This window comes from Podarcis pityusensis (genome assembly GCF_964106645.2).
Source record: "Podarcis pityusensis genome assembly, chromosome: 5".
NCBI classification, from domain to species: domain Eukaryota; kingdom Metazoa; phylum Chordata; class Lepidosauria; order Squamata; family Lacertidae; genus Podarcis; species Podarcis pityusensis.
Genome location: NC_138032.1, coordinates 19,891,761 through 19,914,183, shown reverse-complemented (window position 1 = coordinate 19,914,183; position 22,423 = coordinate 19,891,761). Strand labels below are relative to the sequence as shown.

At 42.9% G+C, this 22,423-nt stretch overlaps 1 protein-coding gene and 1 long non-coding RNA gene across 5 annotated transcripts in view; one reads left to right on the top strand and one right to left on the bottom strand.

Moving 5' to 3' along the window:
• Positions 1–22,423, top strand: part of LOC308478366 (schwannomin-interacting protein 1) — a 378,978-nt gene that overhangs the window by 251,292 nt on the left and 105,263 nt on the right. The gene's annotated exons all lie outside the window — the stretch shown is intronic.
• LOC308478567 lies at positions 4,534–8,485 on the bottom strand. The gene is made up of 3 exons (XR_013987161.1): positions 8,347–8,485; positions 5,934–6,142; positions 4,534–4,619 (listed from the first exon to the last, which is right to left on the bottom strand). It is a non-coding gene; the product is annotated as an uncharacterized lncRNA (long non-coding RNA).

Here is a 22,423-nt window from a genome sequence, read left to right as displayed (position 1 = left end):
TGTAGTCTCAAAACATCTGGAGGGCCAAGTTTGCCTATGCCCTCTGTAAAGGTAGCTTAGGCTTTGAGACACTAACTGGCCCAGGGTCACCCAGTGCACTTCATGGCTGAGTGGGGATTTGAACCCTGGTCTCCCAGGTCCAGCATTCTAACCACTACAGCACATTGGTTCCCATACTATGCTACTCAATGCGATGGACCAATGTTCTGTTGCGAAGAAAGGTTGTTGTAAACAAAATCTGCCCTTCTTCCCTTATGGGGTATCCAAGAGCCTGTATAGAGTCCTTAAGTGGGTTCCCTATTGGTAGGAAAAAATAACAGAGGCCAACCAGAGAATATTGAGAAGCAAAGCAGCTAGTAAGCCTGATCTTTATTAAAGTTATTGCAACAGGGTGCTCCCCTCACACGCAGGAGGATGGAGGAGGACCCAGAACAAAGGTGTGCCTGCCTTTATATGAACATTTTAAATTCCCTGCCCTGGAGCTCAAGACCACCCCTCCATACATCATACATACATCACAGAAGGGGTGTAACTCAAGACCAACCCCCACAAACATCATACCTACATCACAGAAAAGGTGGTCTACAACAGAAATTTGAATGTTGTTGTTTTTCCTGTGTGCCAGGTTATCTGATAATGCCTTATCTGATTGCCTTTCCTGGTAGTCTGCCCATTCCTTTGAAATGTTGATTACTAAATTCCTATAACAAGGAAGGTTTTTTTCACCTCCTCCCTCCTTGCAGAGAAACATTTGGTCAGCTTAGGAGTCAAAATGGTTTCAGGACTGTCTTCCTGTGCTGCTTAAGGCATGTGGTTTATATATTTATGTACATGTTTGCTTGGTACATTAATAATAATAATAATAATAATAATAATAATAATAATAATAATTTTATTTATACCCCGCCCTCCCCAGCCAAGGCCGGGCTCAGAGCGGCTTACAAGCAATAATAAAAACAAGTTGAATGATTACAACTTAAAAACAAAATTAAAATACAACATTAAAATACTGAAACATTGAAACATTAAAATATTGAAACATTAAAATATTAAAATGTAGCCTCATCTAAGACCTTAAAATTTTTATTACAAGGTATGGACATGGATACTGTCGTTAGCTGCTCTGGCTGTTTTGAACATTTACATTTTCATTCTAACCCATGACTAGACATTTTGTTTGCCAAGGTGACCTGGCTTAAGCGTGGCTACGCTGTGGCTTTCTGTATAAACTGAGCAGTGCAATTAATCACCGGTTCCAGAGATCTTGTAACGCAAGTGAAACTGCTGTACTTAACATATTATTGGCTCATTGAGTCCAATCTCTTTAAATCAGGCAGCTCAGAGCATAATGTAAACACCAGGTAATGAACGAGATGGCAATAAGAGGCCCAAAGGATACGTTTGTGGGCATGCTCCAGTTGGTTTGCAGTTAACTGCCATTTCGTCTGTTGAGTGGCGCTCTGGGTTTCTTGCCCCTGCAGAATTAGATGCTTATGTCACCTAAACCATGCTAGCTAACAATCTCCAAACATGCCTGGAAAACGAATAAATGAGTTGTACATGTGTTTGAGCAGCCCTTGCTGTGCCCAGTGTATTTTAGGATCCATACTCAGTGGTGGACCTACATTTGGGGGGCCTTGAAGCTTGAACTGTTATGGGAGCCCCTTCACAACCAGCAACGAGGTCTGGGTAACTCCTGTTATCTCCTTTACAACATCTGTGCCACTGACTCTCAAACCTAAGGATTGTTGAAATATATCTACAGCAAAAAGATTAATGAATTTGAGTCATGTGAGTCTACTAGACCCATTTTTTAAAAAAAGCAACATGAAGTAAAGCCACTTCTGGGGGCCCTCCAAAATGAGTGGCCCTGAAGCTTAAGATTCATTAGTTTCATAGTGGATTCACCCCGTGCTTACTCAGAGTTAGGGGTGGGGGAAGAAATTCGATTCAGTTTTCTCTTAGCAGTGAACCTGCCCAATTTCCACTCTACAGCGTTGGAGGAAAAATAATAATTTGTTCTTTTGTCAGGAGGTCACAGGCTTCAATCAAAGACGACTTAACTCAACGAGGCTTACAAGGATTGTACTCTAAATTTGTTAATAAACCTAACTGTTGAAACTGGGTCACTTTTACAAACATGCCCAGCTCGTGAGTCAGTGTGCGTGGCTGATAACCGGAAGACTGGTGGTTCAAGCCCACCCAGGGGATGCTATGGGCAGGATTCCTGCATTGCAGCAGGTTGGACTAGCTGAACCCAGGGTACCTTCCAACCCTACAATTCTATGATTCTGTTACAGTCATACCTCGGGTTACAGACGCTCCAGGTTGCGCGTTTTCGGGTTACGGACGCGCCAAAACCCAGAAGTACTGGAACGGGTTACTTCCAGGTTTCGGTGCTCGTGCATGCGCAGAAGGACTAAATTGTGCTTTGTGCATGCACAGAAGTGCCAAATTGCAACCTGTGCGTGCGCAGTTGCGAACGCTGCGGGTTGTGAACGTGCCTCCCGCACGGATCACGTTTGCAACCCGAGTGTCCACTGTATTCAGAAGCCAGTGCAGAACAAGCCACTTCAGAATACATCTGTACAGTGGGAAAGAGATGAACCTTCATTGCAATAGTATGTGGGGAGGATAAGAAATGGGGTGTCTCATGTATACAAGAGAATCCCTATTTTGCATTTACAAAATGATGTGAGCTATTAACTGGTACAGCCTATCCATTTCTAATATTTTTAAATGTCTGCTTGGGCTCTGACAGAAAGAATACAGGGTGTCTTTTTGTTAAAATTCTGTCATTCCAATCAAGAGGCGATTGTCACGGCATGCAGGCTCTTGCCATCCCATGAGGCAAGGTGGAGTGACTGCCTCATGAGATAGGATCCACCAAGGTAGTGGATCCCAATATCTATCTTTCTTCACCCACCCCCTTTGTTCCGGTCCCCTTCTTCCCTAGCGCCATCTTGGTGTCCACCTCAGGTGCCAAAATGTATTGGGCTGGCCTTGATAACATGCATTGTTGGCATGGTATGAAGTGTTTCATTTCAGCAACTAAAAACTGGGTTGCATAGCAAACGTCATTGCTATGAATATATCTTTAGAGGAAAGGGAGTGACAGAAAAGAAAGTAATGTTTTTCAGCCAGTAAACATCTGGAGGCAGGTGCTACAGTTTTTCCACTTCCTTTTCAGGATTGTCTCTTTTAAAAAATAAGTTACTCCTGTACCACAAAACATGTTGAAGACTGATGTGAAAATGAACTTATCTGTCTTTGGAAAGAGAGATGCAGTCCCAGGAGCCATTTCCAGAGCTTTGCCAAGCATAGATCTTGTTTAAGGCCCTGTTGCATGAAAAGTCATACCCTGCTTTGCCATATACCTGATTTTCTCACATGCATGAGTCACAAGAACACACCCCAATCTCTACAAAGATTACAGGGAAGCAGTTCCTCCATAGTCATGTTTCTCATTCATGTTTACCTCTTAAGCTATGGCTCTGACATATTGTGAATGATGACTTCAGGCTGGCTATTAATGTAAAGCTGGATCAGTATATTTCACTTGTGAGTGTTTATTAAAGCATCTACTTCTGCTCATCTAGACGAAACAATTTTCCTACAAAGGAATGCAAATGTTGAAATCACACATGCCGGGCTGTGCTTTCCAAAATATGCAATCCGCCTACATTGCAGTTCAGGAGCTGTTGAAAGATGAGGCTTCAGCCTTGCAACAGCTGTGTAAAGTAAATAGATAAAGCTATCAAGAGCTGGATTAAATTTGTACTGATCCTTATATAATTGAAGTGCCACACGTTGAATGCTGATTATGAAGGCATTTCAAATAGAGCTGGTTTATTCAAGATGCTAGGCACTGCTGTCTGTAGGAAAGTGAATACTTTCTAGCCAGTACTTCACAAATACTTCTCTTCATATTTTTCGCCAGGACAGACCCTTGCTGCTTTCCCATCAATCCATACATTTTAAAAGAGGATTAGATGAATTCGTGGAGGATAAGGCTATACTAGTTTCTGGAAATTGCCAGTGGGAAGAATGCTGATGCGTTCGGGTTCAGCTTGCAGGCTTCCAATACACATCTGCTTGGCCACTATGGGAGCAGGATTTTGGACTAGATAGGCCCTTGGTCCAATCTAGCAGGGCTCTAGTCCCAAATAGCCTATCAACTCTCCTGGTTATTTAATTTAACTAGCTTTAATTCCTCTGCTTGAATCTGAATTTTCTCAACCATTCAGTCTCCTCTGAAGTTGCTATGTCTATCAGTCTGTCTTTCTCTCCTTATCTCTGCTTCAAGCTCAGAAATTGCTGCCTTACAAGAACAGTCAAGATAAGGTTTCCCAGTGATGGCTGCTCTGTACTGCTCAGGGGTTGTAAACTATGCCCCTTATTCTGCCCATCCCTCCTGGAAGCACTGAAGGGAACAGAAAGCAGAAAAGGTTTCCATTTTGTTAGCTGCTTCCTTCCCCACCCCCAGTTTAGAAATTCACTGGGATTTAGAAATGTCACACTTATAAATTCAGGGTGGTTTTTATTTTCCTGGAAACATTTGCTTGCAGCCTCTTGGGAGCACATACTCTGCATGTGGTGTTCGTGATTCAGAAGAAACACTGCCAAAATAAAAGGTGGAGAGGAGGAACAACCTATAGCATCTAAAGCAAAGCAGAAATATTATACAGCCACAAAATGCTATTTGGTTCTTTCTCATACTGCAAAGGGTTGATGTCTCCTTCGTTGTGAGCACTTCTTTTCCACCTGGTGAATAGCCAGTCTCTCTCTCTTCCTCTCCCTCTCCCTCCCTCTCCCTCTTTCCCTCTCCCACGTATTTCACCATTTTGCACCTGATCATCTGAAGGCCAGGGTTAGACCAAGAGAACGTGGTGCCCGAGGCCTCCCAATTCCATGTACAAAAGCCAAGCCAACTTGCTGTTGAATCTTATTACTTCAACACTGGCATTGGGACAAAATCTTCCACCACACCTGAGGACAGCCCTTTCCTGCACGCTGCACCTGAATCACACGTGCGGCGGAAACTGCTGTTGTGCTCAGGTCCTGGTCCTGCTGGTTGGCTTCTGGCTGGCCATTGTGAGAACAGGAAGCTGGTCTGATCCAGCAGGTTCTTCTTACATCCTTAGGGATGAATCGCATAGCAACAGTTTTAACATTTTTTGTCAGCAAGGTGAGCTGCATCTGCAAGAGGATCTTTAATTGGGCTAGGTGTGAATCATATGCCCCACCATGCTTTGGGGACAGCGTATGGATCCCAAGATCATTCATATATTTCTACATTGTGACAGTGTGGGTACATGCTTGCTCCCGTTTCTGATTTTGTAGCATGAGCTTTATCATTTAACCATCACCCATGCTTTTACTTGTGTGTGTTGCCCAGCACACGATCGTGCAGGAGGTGAATAGCATGCAGCTACCCCATTGCTTTAGTTATGAATGACTCTCAACATATTTGAAGCTGAACAATAGGAGAGAGCCAGCATGAATGTTTAATGCTAACACCATCATGCCCAACAAGAAACGGTGCGGAGGAGGAATATTACCATGGTGTGACATTGTGTGCTTTCCTTAATGATAATAACACTGTGATTACTTACTAGCTTAGTCACTCCAATTACCGATACATGCACATTAACTAAAACTCTTTGGAGAAGATAAAGAAATTCTCTCACAAAATTGCACTCTCAGAGCTAGTTCAGAAAACCATTAATGCATCTAATATTTTTCATAAAAGCAATTAAAAATAATTTAGCTTGACATCAGAAACACTAAATGAGATTATGAAAAACTGAAGGAACGCTCACAGTTTAATAACATAATTACACTTGATACCTATGCTGCTCTCTTTTCTCTCAGATCAAGTTGCAAAATATTTCCTTCCCCGCTACCCAAACAAGCAGCAGTTAGATTCCTACCATCGTTTTATCTGGCATTTCTCTTTGGAGCATTAGAGCCTGATGTCTGACAACTGGATAACTGGTGTGGTGTGGTGACTACAAGAAGCGTAGCCAAAATGACATCTTTCGAATGTTGTTGGACTCATCCCCCCTTAGCTTCACCCATCATGGCCAATGGTCAAGGAGCAATGGGAAATGCAGAGAACAGTGACAGCCTTTCAGGAGACCTTTAAAAAACCCAACAATGGCAAACTGATGTGAGAATATGGAAAAGTTGAACTTAAGATTGGAAAACTGAGAAACTGAGAGGAACCAAAGTTGACAGCTTTGCCTGTTCCTAGCCTGTAGGCCAAAACACTATCAAACCCTTTGTCACGTAAATGCAAAACTGGACAACACATACAATGTGACAGGCTGTATGTAATTATATGATTATTATTTTTTAAAAAAAAAAACTTATTTAATTCTTTTTGAAATACAATTCAACATGTCATATCAAAATATGTGGCTCTATAGACCAACTTATCATATAAACAAAACATATTATGAGAAATTAGAGTCCAGCAGTTTGACCGGGAAATACATTCCATTCAGTTCTTATGCTAGCAATATCCACGATGTGGAATTCTTATATCAATCTTGTAATGTTCCACGTGAAGATGCTTTAAAGAATTCTAGCGTTCTTTGTATGCAGGTTTCAGACGAAAGACTTAGAAGAATGGCACATGCAGAAAAGAAGACAAGGATTCCAGGAGAATTCCTTGTTTCGCCCAACCGGGCTTCATCAGAGTTGGTCTATAGAACCACATATTTTGATATGACATGTTGAATTGTATTTAAAAAAGAATTAAATAAGAAAAACAATGCAGGCTAAGATGATGTCGTTTCTATGCTCTCTCCAGCTACCAGACCAGGAGAAAGTCAGCACCAATGACATCTAAGTAGCAATAGTAACTGGGAAATTTAAGATACCAGTTGCCAGCCAGACATGAGGAACAGAATGATAGTTTCTCACTTCCCCCTCTTTATATAATTGAAGGTCTGAGATAAAGTGTAATGGGGCAGTGGAGAATGCATTGAATTAAGGCCCGCACCCTTTCCCCCATAATATGACCATGGGACCACCTCATCTTGCATGAAAGTAGGGCTGGACCTCTAGTAGGATGGAGGATACATAGGTCCTATCCATGATAGCATTCCTTACCTCTCCAGTCTGGGTTGCCAGCACAGATACGGTAGTAGCTAAACTTTGAGACTGTACAGAAAATCCTTCCTTCAAACACTAGCGGAGTGGCGTGAGATCCAGCTTTGAGCATAACAGCAGTTTTGATGGATCTGACATAAAGTCCATCTAGTTCAGCATCCTTTTTCCACAGTGGTCAACCAGATGCCTATGAGAAGCCCACAAGCATAAGGGCAATAGTTCCCTCTCCTTGTTTCTTTCTTACCAAGTGTATTTAGGGACAGACTACCTCAGAAACTGGAGGCTTCATACAGCTAATGAATTGATTGATTTATCCTCGCTGGCTAAGTGTCAGCCACACTACTCCGTTGGGCCTGAGGCACGTTGGCTTTGAAGATACTGTAATATTCCCTTATCCTTCAGCCCAGCACTGCCTAAACAGGATTTTGCATGGATTAAAAAATGCAGGTGTAAATAAGAACTGTACTTCCTTCCAATCCCATTGTTTAAATGTGTGCAAGAATGAAAATCAGAAAGAGAATGGTGCCTACAGTCGCTCTCAGGCAAATATGGTAATTTATGTGGGGGACCAGAATCAAAAGGGGGGGGCTTGCTGCATCTGTTCTAAGCAAAAATACACCAAGAACAAGATTGTATCCATTCAGATATAAATATAAGTGCTGTAATTATGTATTTCATCCTCCTAGGCATTGTAATTATTTTTAAATGTTATCACATTTTCTGTTTTGTTTTGCATTTCTCGTGAATGGAAGGTTAGCTGCGGATCAGAGGCATCCTTGGCCTTATAAACCGTTAGTGCAGACCTTGCATTTGCTATTTCAATGGTGCATTCCAGGGCTTTTATCATACTGCCTTCTGCTTAGTGCTCGCTTAGTGACACAAGCAGGTGAATGACAGAGACCTTCTAAACTTGATATTTATCCTCAGGCAGCTCTTTGTATTTTGGCACATCTGTTTCTTGCAAAGTTGCGTCAGGAGAGAAAGCAGAGTGCAGGGAGATATTTATAATGGGGGACCTGGCTTTAAGGCCAAAATGTCTCCACCTCAGTTCTCCATCTGCAAAATCATAAAACCTCTTCCCCAATGACAAATGCCACATAAACAATGAGTTGGGAGATGAGGGATGTGGGTTATCCCTTAGTTGGTTGGACATACCAACTTTCAGGTGAAATTTCTGATTCCCTCTAGTGATGCCTTCTTTAGTCCTGAAAGATATTTGGAACTCACCCAGACAGTTCAGGGTTTTCCCCAGTGCCTTGAGATGGCTAAACTGGATTTCTGTTTGTTCATATCTAGCAAGTCCTACAGAACTGCATACATCTCAACTAGACCCAGTACCTTGGAGGCAACGGTGGGGAACTTCAGGCCCAGGGTTGAAAAAGCCACATTCACACCATACATTTAAAGCACTATGATACCACAGTCATGGCTTCCGTCAGATAATTCTGAGAGTTGTTGAGGGCGCTGAAAGTTGTTAGGAGACCCCTAGTTCCCTCCCAGAGCTACAGTTTTCAGAGTGTTTTAGCAGGCAATACCTCTTCACAGGGAACTCTGGGAATCTCACTGTAGGGTTGCCACATGTCCTCTTTTTCCAGGACACATTCTCCTTTTCATGGGTATGTAAAATGAGAGTCGTCATAGCAATCCATAGTTAAAAGTAGAAGTCGGCAAATGTTTCCTGTTTTTTTGCACTTGAAAATATGGCAACCCTCTGGGGGACTGACAACTCTCAACACCTTTAACAAACTACAGCTGCCAGATTTCGGGAGGGGGCGTGACTATTTAAAGTGGAATTATAGTGCTTTAAATGTGTCGTGTGAATGTGACCTAAGCCTCTTCATTTGCCTCCTGGAATTCTGCCCAGACTATACCTCTCACTGGCCCTGCTCTGCACCATCTTTTCCCGACATTTTTTTCTTGCTTAAGTATGCCCTGTGGGCAGGCCAGAGCCGGCCCACCCACGAGGCAAGGTGAAGCAACCACCTCAGGCGGCAGCATCCACAGGGCCAGCAGATCCCAATGTATATTATTTCCCCCTTGTTCCTAATGTAAATCTCTACTCAACCCTCCTTCCCTGGTTGCGTGGGGGGTGGGTACCATTTTGTGGTTCACCTCAGGCGCCAAAATGTCCAGGCCCTCAATGATTATGTTCGTATCTTATAGTAAAGCTGACTATGGAGTCCATCAGTGTGCAGCCTATTCAGAGATTGCATTAAAGCTGAATCAGAGACTGGATTGATGGAACATTTGACACACACATACACTCCCTTAGCCTATCAAAAGAACCCAGCCGTGCAGTGCCATGAGGCACACCTCGTTATTTTTGTCCATTCAACCAGGTTCAAATCTGCATAACACCCAGATCTCTTTTTCAGTGCAAAGATAATTTCCCAGTGCTCAGCCTCTTCTGTGGAGATGAAGAATGGCTACGGGAGCATTGTATTTGAGTCTCTGTGTATGAAAATAGTACTGCTGTCCACCTGGCATCATCGTCTGGAGATGCTACATTAAAATATAAATACATACCATTTCAGCAAATGTAGCCTGGAGAATTGAGTTTACGTTTCTGCCGTTTAAAAAAAAAATGCAACAAAAAATATATTCATAGTCGATTTAAAACACCAAGATGACAGGGCTGTACCTCACACAGAAAAACTCATAAAGCATTCCTAGGGTCTCTAGAGAAAGGCAAAGCATGGCTGGCATCAATGAAAAATCCAAATAGGGCACACGAATGCAAGTATAATAACTCCTAAAGATGCAAAGTCAAAACCACATGAATATATCCCACTGCACAGGTGCACTTGAGAGTCAAAACCAGGAATCAGCAACAATTGCAAATAAAGGTGTTGGAGCAAAATTGAGGCAGATTGCTGAATTGTAGGGTGGTGGTTTGAAAGGAGCTAGCAAGTATAAAAGTTGCAGAGCCTTGTTGTTTTCCCAGCTGGTTTGCAGCAACTGATTTTGTGGGGAAGCAACACATGAATTTTACAAATAAAGAAATGTGCTCTCTTTTGGTACAAATGCTCAGCGATCCATAGAATGATTATTTCTAGGCTAGAACAGGCATTTTCATCCCAACCTGGGAATCTCCCATCTCATATGGTGGGACCATTGCAAATGTGTATGCTGCTGCACACGGGGAAAGGGTAGGTTTCCAAACCTCCCTTTTGTGCATGTAAAAAGAGAGATGGGGGCTCTACCAGAATAACAGTGAGCCTTAAGGTGACATTCCAGACTTACAGCGAAATCCTTGCCATGTCTACTCAGAAATATTTAGTGGAGTTACTCTCAAATAAATGGGGTTAGTATTGATGGCTTAAGATGCAATCCTAAGGCTAGATCCACCAGGATGAGCAGGATTAGGATCCAGTGGATATCCAGCTGATTCTTTCTTCTTTCTTCAGTATGTGCATCCTGACTCTACATCCCACTCTATGTAGAAAACAAGAGCATGCTGTATGAATGGAATGCAAGATCAAAATGTGCAAAGCCTCTGATCTCAACAGTAGATGGATATTTACCTCTGCATTCAGATGCAAACACCTGTCTGTCTGTGGTTTGTGGCTGCCCCTTTTATGGATTCCACATGTGGAAACACTCCTGCGCAATTCTTTGGGGCGTGTGAGCATCTCTGAATTGGAGTCTATCTCAATAGTGTGGGCAGAGCAAATGGACCTGCATCAATACCTAATTCGCAAAGCTGTCAAGTGATTCTATTTGATTAATCAACCAAAGGAGAATTGTCACTAATTCATCATATACCATCAGCTGGTTAATTGACTCCTTAAATCTTTGCGTTTAAATAAATGCACATGCTAACATGAGAAAATTGACCGGTTAATAAGCAAAAGTTGCCGTTCATCATTAGAAAGAAAGGGTATATTTAATATGTTTCATAGTCATTCACTGCCCTTACAATAAAATTGCCTTTGAAAAAAGTCAATCTCTTAGATTTCAGCCCCACCTATTAAAATTTGCGCTTTCTGACAAATGTTAGCACCTACCAATTGATCGGCTACAGCAGGGATGGGGAACCTTTCCTCAGCCCAAGAGGCATATTCCCTCGTAGTTTAGGAGCTGCATACCAATACTGGATGTTGTTAAATAGTGGGTTTTCATGGGGAAAGCTCCAAGGCAAAAACAAAAAATAAAATGCTTGGACCCAGATCTGTAAAGCATGGACATGTGCCTGGAAAGAGCAGAGCAAAAGGTAAGGGCGAATAAGCCTGAAGAGGAATTATTGCAATTCAAGGACACATTCCTATAGGCAAAAGCACTCAAGGAGAGCCCCGAAGAAGGCCATTGAGCGATGTGTTATGGAAAGGGGTGTGGCCTGGGATGAGTCCAGAGGGCCTGATGGAGAAGGCTGTATTTTGTCCTTGGGTCTGAGCTAAAGGCTGACAACAAATCTTAGGCATGATCACTCAGAAGTGGAGCTTACTCTCGAGTAAATGTGTTTAGAATTGCAGCTTCGAGTTGGCTAATGCACAGTTTGCAACACAAGTACCGTATTTTTTGCTCTATAAGGCGCACTTTTCCCCTCCTAAAAAGTAAGGGGAAATGTGTGTGCGTCTTATGGAGCGAATGCAGGCGGGAGGCTCTGCTCAGTGCTCCCTTTAAAGAGCCACATGGAGTGTGTGTGTGGCTCTTGGGGGCTTTTCCCTGAGGAAGGAGAAGGGTTGCCCTTCTCCCTCTTCGGGGAAAAGCCCCCAAGAGCCACACACACACTCCATGCGGCTCTTTAAAGGGAGCGCGGCTCTTGGGGGAGCCTTAGCAGCCCGCAGCCTCTCCTGGGCAGGGGATGAAGGCTCCCTTTGCCTGGGAAAGGCTGTGCACAGCTAAGCCAGAAGCCAGGACAGCCAGCGGGATCGCAGCGCAGCAATCCCGCTTGCTGTCCTGGCTTCTGGGATTCAGATTTTTTTTTCTTCTTGTTTTCCTATTCTAAAAACTAGGTGCGTCTTATGGTCTGGTGCATCTTATAGAGCAAAAAATACGGTATATGCTTGGAAGAGGTGAATCCTATTCTGCTCAATGGAGTCTACTCTCTCATTAAACGAGAGTAAGCTTGGGAGGCAGTTCCACTGAATTCAGTAGGACATACTTCTGAGCAGACACGGTCAGGATTGCACTGTTAATATGATTTAAGCTTGTGGTTGTGATGGTTATACAGAGCTAATGATATGGAGAATAAGAAGCATCATTCTTAAAGACTGAATAAAATACGCATCCCATGGTGCTTTAATCATTTTTCAAGACTGTTTCTAGGAAATGTTTCTGTTTCTCGGGATTCGAATGCTTAGAACACTTAAAGAGGCTGTTTTCTCTAATGTAAGCAATGTATTGAGCAGCTTTATAGTTTGGTGCTATTAAAGCGTAGAGAATAAGTTGCATGAGGAAAGGTGGATGCTGCAAGCACAGTCGGGGTATTCAGCACTCTACAAAGCACAATTAACGATAAGGAGGCATGTATACCTAAAGCAGTTTCGTACAATGAATGGCTTTTGAAAACCATTTAACTTAAAAGCTGCTTAGAAAGCAGTGTACACCTACCAACAAAGAAGCACATCTCCAGCTGCGTCTATTGCAGTTAGTGGGTTTAGCTGTTTCCCATGGGACTAGGGATGAGTCAAAAAGTAGAGTAGGACACAAATCCTAAGGGACCTGAGTCAGCCTGTTTCCATTTCCTTCTGGAATCCAGCACATCTTGGTGCATAGACTTTCTGGAGGATGATGTGTGCATGTGACAGGATTGTGCATAGGTCTTATGTAGGGTATCTCGTATGAAGGTTGTATAGTATTGGAAGACCAAGCCTCAGTTGGGACTGAGGAAGTGGTCCAACCTTAACTGTAGGACATAACCCATGGTGGAGGAAGAAAGAACTTGCAGCATGAGCTATATTTACTCAGAAGCAACTTCTACGGTGTTCAGTGGGGCTTTATTCCCTAGTATGTGTGTTTTCTAGTGAGTGTCTCCAATAATACTCACACACGCTTCATGTGTATGCTAGGCTGGATTTTAATTGCCCAGCTATACCTTAGTTGTCTGGATCCTGACTGTTTTGCCGGGGGGGGGGGCAACATGGCCAAGAACGGTTGTGATGCTAATCCATAGTTTACAGTTAGGAAACTGAGCCTAGCCTCCCACTGGGCTTGTGTGCTCCTCCTTACTTCTCCATCGCAGGCACAAAGAGGAATCTGGCAGCTTTCGTTTTCATTTTTTATCAAGTGCAACTTACCATATGATTGGAACCTGGTCAAGCAGTGGTTATTCTTAACTATGTTAGTGTAAACAAACCAACTTCAGCCTGAAGCTGTCTTGTTTTCACTAACCATAACTAAGATTAACCACAGTTTAGGGATTCAATAACATGCTAAAGGTAAAGGTAAAGTGATCCCTGACCATTAGGTCCAGTCGTGGCCGACTCTGGGGTTGCGACGCTCATCTCGCTTTATTGGCCGAGGAAGCCGGCGTTTGTCCGCAGACAGCTTCCGGGTCATGTGGCCAACATGACTAAGCCACTTCTGGCGAACCAGAGCAGCGCACGGAACACCGTTTACCTTCCCGTCGGAGCGGTACCTATTTATCTACTTGCACTTTGACATGCTTTCGAACTGCTAGGTTGGCAGGAGCAGGGACCGAGCAACAGGAGCTCACCCCGTTGCAGGGATTTGAACCGCCAACCTTCTGATTAGCAAGTCCTAGGCTCTGTGGTTTAACCCACAGCGCCACCCATGTCCCTAACATGCTAAAGGGTGGTTAATCTAACAACAGAAGCAGAAGTTTCTGATCTCCTCCTTATGATTATGATGGAGAAAGAAGGGAAATGGGCAAGTACGTGAGTCTGAGTGAGAACAGGTTCATTCTTGTAATGCTAACTCATTATGTCCAAATGCAGTCAGTGTGTAACAACAAAAAGTAGCAATAGTAGTAATAGATGTGTGCATACAATGTGAACATGGAGCTTATGGCTGTGTTGCTCATTTCAAGAATTCTTTGGCACAAAATGCCAGACACCAGACCTTATGCAAGCAACTGGCTTCTTGTATTTCCTGGCTATCTGGCTGTCATCATGAAAACCTTATGCGCTTAATACACAGCAACCTCTATCTAAGATTGGAGGTATGCAATAGACACGTCAACCTTAAAGGTCCATTCATTAGGAATAAAATCGCCTGGCATTCAGATTCTCAGAAAGGCTGTTTTCTTTGAAGCAGCTACCAGATAAGCTTTCTGAAGCCGAAGAATGCAGCTGAATACCTTTGGATAAGGGAAAGGGAGAAAAACAGCCCAATTCCAGACAGTGAATTATCAACAGTTATCTTCTCAAACTGCATTTGCATTTAGACCCCAAAAAAGAATTAATTCAACTGTTTTCCTGAGGCTTCAGATACTGCATCAAGTACAGTAACATTTCATTACAGAAAATTATCTATAGGAGATAGGAAAGTAACACAGCAGTTTTGTAGCTAACTTACAGGAACCACCAGGCCAGAAAATGGTCTCACTTTTAACACACACGCACACCCCTCTGCAGCATGGGGTCGCACCATGGAGAAGTGGTTTCACTGCCATAGCCTCTGTGTGTGAATCGGTTCAGCCTGTCAAATAGAATAGGCCTTCAGTTCTGCCTGGAAAAAGAAACAATTATTACTTTGCCTTACATGTATTCTTGCATTACATCTTCCCAGACATTGTGTCCCTCAAGATATGTGCTGACAGACCATTAGGTATGCAAGTAAAATATACACACTCATCATATATAAAAGCCTCAGACCATTTCATCCAACTCCATATTTGTATTTATTTATTCCATTTTTATCCTGCCTTTCCTCCGTGTTGGAAGTCAAAACAGAGTATATAGGAGGTCTCCCACCCAGGTACTAATCAGACGCCCAATCTCTTTTGATTAAGCAAGATTACTATATCACTTGCTCACAGGCCATGCCCTGGAACCTTTTTCTTTTCACCCACCCAAATGTCAAGAGATAATAAGCCTTCCCCCCCCCCCCCACTGTATAGACTGGCAAATGCCTATGGATTTCTTCCGTTTCATATACTTCTTTTATGTCACTGTAGCATGAATGTGCATCATGGCTTGAAGGAACACAGCTGTCAACATTATGTATTGGCTCATTCAGACTAAGATCTTAACTGTTCAAAGGAAATGAAAGCTCTGTGGGCACATAATACCTCATGCTCTTGGGATCTAGGGAATATTGACCTTGATGGGGGGGGGAGGCATCAGTGGGTGAAGAAAAGATATCTCAGCTGAAAGAGACCTCATCATGTACTGCTTACCAGAGGCAGGGGAGGTCCTCAAGGCATGCTGTACTTGAGTGATATTCATTTAAATTAAAACCTTCCTAAAGTCTATTTTTAATAATTGCCTTTTATATTGCTAACCTGCCATAAATCCAGTGGCTCACCGCGAAAAACCATCTCCAGTTATACACAAAACAACAGGGATGAGTTGTGAAGAAATCCATACCCTGCTCACTCAAGGTACTTGGGGAACACAGGAAGCTACTGTTATACAGTGGTACCTCGGGTTAAGTACTTAATTCGTTCTGGAGGTCTGTTCTTAACTTGAAACTGTTCTTAACCTGAAGCACCACTTTAGCTAATGGGGCCTCCTGCTGCCGCCACGCCGCTGGAGCACGATTTCTGTTCTTATCCTGAAGCAAAGTTCTTACCCCGAGTTATTATTTCTGGGTTGGTGGAGTCTGTAACCTGAAGCATATGTAACCCAAGGTACCACTGTATTAGGTCAAATCACTGGTCCATCTACCTTCATATTATTTTCATCTGACTTCTCTCTTGCTATGTTGAAATTTTATTGGCCCTGTCCACACTATGCATTTAAAGCAGTATCTTAGCACTTTAAACAATTCTACTACAGTGGAACTTTGGGTTGCGAACGTGATCCTTGAGGGAGGCATGTTCGCAATCTGCAGCACCGCGTCTGCGCACACGTGTGATGCGATTCGGCTCTTCTGCACATGCGCAAAGCGCAATTTAGTGTTTCTGTGCGTGTGCGAGCACCAAAACCTGGAAGTAACCCATTCTGGTACTTCCGGGTTCGGCGCGTCCATAACCCGAAAACGCGCAACCCGCAGCGATCGCAACCCAAGGAATGACTGTATTCTATGATTCTACGTCTTCCTTCAAAGAATCCTGGGAAGTGTAGTTTCTTAAGGGCATTGAGAGGTGTTTGGACTAGGCCCCATTCCCCTCACAGAGCTACAATGCTCAGAGTGGTTTGACAATCAATCCCTCTTCCCAGGGAACTCTGAGAACTGTAGGTGCCAGAATCTGTAGTTTGTTAAAGGTGCTGTGAGATGATGGGAGACCCCTATTCCCCTTCCAGAGACACAATTTTGAGTGTTTTCTAGGAAGAGGAATTGATTGTTACACCCAGAGGTGGACTTTGCTAATCTTTGGTAATACGGCGCCCAGAGTGAAGCCAAAAATTGGCACCCCGAAATGGATCTTCTGCATGACAGATCTTCTAAATTTGGAGCCCCCTTGGTTGCCCTGTACAAGGGAACCACCCACACTGCCCTAAATCCCGGGCTGGTTACACCACTTTCAGTACCCTTAACAAACTCCCAGAATTCTTTGCGGAAACCACAACTGTTTGAAATGGGATCACAGTGATTTACATGTATGGTGCGACTGTAGCCCAAATGAGAAGCAATGGCAGCTAGGAGCAGTCAAAGTCAGAAATTGACAAAGATTACCTGTGATGTGAAAAGTCATTTCAGCACAACCTTATTCCATCCATTCACTTTTTGCGCTTTCCAAGTTGCCTTGTAAGAGGTTTTTAAGCAGAGGCTGGATGGCCAGCTATCAAGGATGCTAAGCAGTAGATTTCTTACATCAGCTTTGTGGTTCCTTCCAGTGCTTTTTTTCTGGGGGGACGCAGGAGCATGCATACCCCTAAACATTTTGTGAATCTAAGTTTGGCCTCATTGAGGGGCAGTATTTCAATATGAGTAGGAAAATGTGAGTACCCTTAAACATTTTTCTTTTTTTTCCGAAAAAAAGCTCTGGTTCCTTCCAATTCTGTGATCCTCTGATTCTGGAACTTCCTGCCTGTTGGCAGGTGCCCTGTACCTGCTGACTTTTTTGTTTTGGCAAGTTTACACAGACATATTGTTTAGGTACCTATATTTCTCTCAATTTGATTTTTTTTTGCTGATTTGCATCTGTGATTTAATGTTGGTGGTTTTATGTATATTTGTTTATTTTTTCCATTGCATTGAGTTTTTAGCTGTTGTTTTATCTACACCTTTATCATACTTAAAGAGTTCTTTAATTGAGCAGTTTCTAAATCTTCTAAAATAAAATAAAATGCTATTTGGCAATGCCAAACACAATGAAATTATATAAATATCAGATAGGTTGAAGTCTCACTGTACCATAGATAAGGCTGCTGTCCTAACCCCACTTACCTGAGAGTAAGCCCCATTTAATTCAATGGGACCTACCTCCCAATAGACATGGTTCGGCTTGTAAGTCTATGAAGTCTCAAGTATGCTCCTATATTATTTATGCTTTGATAAAATGGACAGTCCTTTGCATTTCATAGCTAGCAAAACAGACATACTTCTATCATTACATGTATTTTAATACTTGCTTTCTATATAGGTTGCTAATGGTGGTTAATAGCAATGGATTAATTATAGTGGTCATAATACAGACCACAATGTGTGGTGCAAGATCATTTCCAAATGTGCTATCATCCATCTTCATTAACAGTTAAGGAAAATGCCAGGCAGATGGATTTTTAGCAGGAAAAAAGTTTGTATTTTTTCCCCTCCCAAGTAATTCTTACTATTATTATTATTTGGTTGTGTGTTTTAAGTATCATAAATCACTCAAAGACGGGTCATTTCTCTACAGCAGTCATGCTGGGGAGTGAAAGTAAGACTATATTAAAATTCCTTACATACCACATCCCTTTGGAATAATATTTATCTGTCTGAAGATACCAAGGGATATTTATTTGAAAACACAACTGCTCTGTATCTTTCTCTGATAGACAAGAATGTGATACATTAAAACATATTAATCACAGGAGGCTCCTCCTCACCCCCCAAATACAACTTCTCTGTAAATTGAGGACAATTCATTATCTCTTTTATTTGCTTGTTTATTTGGGGGACTGAGCAGGATTGCTTACTGGAAGAAAATAAAAGCTCCAAGTCAGGAAATCCTCCTTGAATTTCAATAGAACCTTCATAAAGTTGGAAAAACCGAAGCACGGAACAAAATGTTCTCATCTCTCTTCTAAGTTGAACGGTAACACTTAAAATAATCATCCTGTGACAAACTGATCTGAAAATAAAGTCTGCCACTCTTAAAAAAAAAAGTTTCCAAATCTCAGACATAAGGGTCTGCGATTCCTCTGTGGTGTAGTGGTTAAGAGCGATAGACTTGTAATCTGGTGAACGGGGTTCGCTTCCCCACTCCTCCACATGCAGCTGCTGGGTGACCTTGGGCTAGTCACACTTCTCTGAAGTCTCTCAGCCTCACCCCACAGAGTGTTTGTTGTGGGGGAGGAAGGGAAAGGAGAATGTTAGTTGCTTTGAGACTCCTTCGGGTAGTGATAAAGCGGGATATCAAATCCAAACTCCTCCTCCTCCTCTTCTTCTTCTTTTTCTTCTTCTTCTTCTCCTGTTCCCATCCCCCGCTCAATTGTAAGATTATAACAAGGCCCAAATATGCATTCTTTTAAATACTGGGAGCAATAGATCATAGAATCATAGAATTGTAGAGTTAACAAGGCCCAAATATGCATTCTTTTAAATACTGGGAGCAATAGATCATAGAATTGTAGAGTTGGAAGGGACCCCAAGAGTCATCTAGTCCACCCCCTGCAATTCAGGAATCTCAGCTAAAGTGTCCATACTATATTGTATCACAGGGATGGGGCCCCTGCAGCCTTGCAGATGTTTCTGGACTGCAGCATCCACCATCTCTGACCAGGGATGAACAAACCTGCCAATTTTGATTTCTCTGTGTTTCTGATTTTTGCCAACCTTAAATTTAGTTCTCTGCATTTCCCACAATAATTTGTAGTTTGTTTGTTTGTTTGTTTGTTTGTTTGTTTGATCTAAAGTAAGGTTACCAGGTGTCCCCGTTTCCTGGGGACAGTCCCCAGATTTACAAATCAGTCCCCATACAAAATCCATTGAAGTTGACAAGTGTCCCCGGATTCATTGAAAAAAATCTGGTAACCTTAATCTAAAGTCCTCATGAATATTTTCAGCATTTCCATGTGAATTTCTCTTAACATACTTTAGTATGCAAAATACTAAACTACTATTTAGTATTTTAGTACTAAAATATTCATACGTACGGACTTATGGAGAAGTGTGCATTTTGGCATATTTCATTTCAGAAAGTTTGAATTAGCTAAGTGCGCCTTTAAATGGAAACTGAATAACATTTCTCCCCCGCCCCTATCCCTGACCATTGGCTATGGTGGCTGCAGCTAATGAGAGCTATAGTCCAATGAGGCACAAAAAAAGGATATGTAAACCTCCAGTTAGCCTTAGAAACAGAATTGAGTGAGAGCAAAAATGTCGGGAGTTTTAGTCTAACAATTTAGGAGGGCCACAGGTTCCCCATTCCAGTCCTACCTGCACAGTTGCAAACACTTCAGGATGCAGCAGCAAATTTGGCCTGAACTGATAATACACACTTTAAAAGCAGAGGCAATGAACCCGTGGCCCAGGAGATGTTGTTGCATTGCAACTTCCTTCACCCTTGACCATTGGCCACGCTGACTGAGGCTGGCAAAACCGATGGATGGCAACTGGAAATATCTCTTGGGGCCATGTTTTAGATACCAAAAAAATTAAGCTTGCTACCTCAGGACTTTAACTTCTATTTTGTATTCACAACCAGAGTGGTTAAAAACCAGAACAGGGACACCCTTCCCATTCTGTCAACATACAATTACTTCATTGGCCAGGACTTGACCTTCCTGCTCCAAGCCTGGGTCAGCAATCCATTCCAGGCACAGTTTCTTGCCTAACTTAAGCATCAGAATCCAACCAAAGACAAACAAAAAGTAGTGGAGCCCGCTGTTAGAAAGATTCATATCCTGTTCACCTTATCTACTTTATTTTCTTAACACAAGTTCACATCTTTGCCAGTGATGAATGAGGCAAATAGATTTAATAACCTACTAATGTGTCCCCATGACATTTTGCTGGGACATCTGCAGTGCTTCTTTGCTTAGTCAGGATAGAGAACACAAGACATTTTGCCGTCACAGGTGCTTGCATTCCACATGCCACACACTGCATTCTAGTATTCACTGCGATTTCAGAGGGGACCCTATAAAATGTCACCTGGCATGCTCAGAGTAACACATATTAGGTTTCCTCCATTTGATCCTCACAACAACCCTGCGAGGTAGGGTGGTTTGACCAGGTGTGACCGGACCAAGATTACTCAGAATGTTTCATGTCAAGCAGAGACTGTACCAAATCCATGTACCAAACCCAGCATTTGAATACAAGAGTGGGGAAGCTATTGCTGACCTTCCAACTTCCATAAGCACCAGCCAGCATAGCCAATGGTCAGGTATGATAAGAACAGTAGCTCAATAAACACACGAGACGTAACTGGCTGTGTTCTTGGATAAATAAGGTATACTATTCATGTATTAAATCATAAATTTCAACGGAAGTAACTCATAAAGTTCAACAAACGAACATAGCAGAAGACCCAGTGGATCAGATCATTCTCTAGTCAGTTCATGCATAAGGTCCACCCGTGTAATACTGTCTATTCCACCTGTCTGTTCATAAGGTCCAAACAATCCACATGAAAGGTTGTTACAGTTCCACAGAATCCTTTCAGAGAGTCTGAGACAAGGATTTCTGGAATATCGGCCTTGTTTCGCCGTCCTGGGCTTCATCAGTAGTTAAAGCTCATATGTGATATTACAGGACATAGTAGTAGCTATGCCCTGCTCAGTGTTTCAAAAACACAAGAGCTCAGGTGGCTCAAACCCAATGTCCATGTGGTTCAGCATCCTGCTGTGAGATTTCGACCAGCTCCGGCCCATCTGGAGCTGGTACAGGCTCGTCCTTATCTTGAGACCAAGCAGAGCATTGTCCCGCAACGAAAGGATAAGCAGTATGTGCTACATGCCGAAGTTTATTTACAAGCTACACTGAGAGCATACAAACAGACATCTTGCCTCTGTGAGAGCAGAGAAGCAACTCCTCTCGAAACAAAGAAACCGAGAGAACACTGAAAAACAGGAAACCAGTGTACGTCACATCCAATCTCCCATTCCCGTGGGAACCCAACAGTAACTCTGACTGTGGAATGTAAACAATTGTCTTGTGACAAGCATTCGCTGCTCAGTGAGGAAGCAGAAACCAACACCTGCCTCCTACCCCCACCCACAGCAGCCAGCCAGATGCCTCTGGGAAGCCCACAAGCTTGAAGGCAACTCTTTTCCTCCACTATTGCTCTGCGGTGGTCACAGTTCAACACCCTACATCAGGGGTAGGCAACCTAAGGCCCGGGGGCCGGATGTGGTCCAATCGCCTTCTCAATCCGGCCTGCAGACGGTCTGGGAATCAGCATGTTTTTACATGAGTAGAATGTGTCCTTTTATTTAAAATGCATCTCTGGGTTATTTGTGGGGCCTGCCTGGTGTTTTTACCTGAGTAGAATGTGTACTTTTATTTAAAATGCATCTCTGGGTTATTTGTGGGGCATAGGAATTCGTTCATCCCCCCCCCCCAATATATATATATATATAGTCTGGCCCCCCACATGGTCTGAGGGACGGTGGACCAGCCCACGGCTGAAAAAGGTTGCTGACCCCTGCTCTACACGTTCAGGCTGGACTGGGGAAAGCTGCTGTCTGATACCCTGGAGAGCCCTGTGGTGTGACTCACTGCAAGGGAGCTTCCTGTGTTCCATAATACTAGCAACTGTATTCAGTAGTGCAGAGTTTCTGATACAGCAGTGCCAGAATTGCAAGATGTTGCATCAACTACCCATCTGAGATTGGGGGGGGGGGGAGAATAAGGTGTCAGCTGCAGGCACTGAAATGCATTGTTGCCGTTGATGAATAATGGAGCTTGAAAGAATTGCCGTGACTCTTGACATACAAAGGACGTTTCTTGATTAACAGAGACCCCTTTCTTCTTAAACTGAGTATCGGATGCATCATCTTTCATGAGGCCGTTAATTTTCCAAGCAGGGGGAGGGGGGCCCTGTCACTGGTTATGTCATCCTCCACGACAGAACAAAAACTATCTG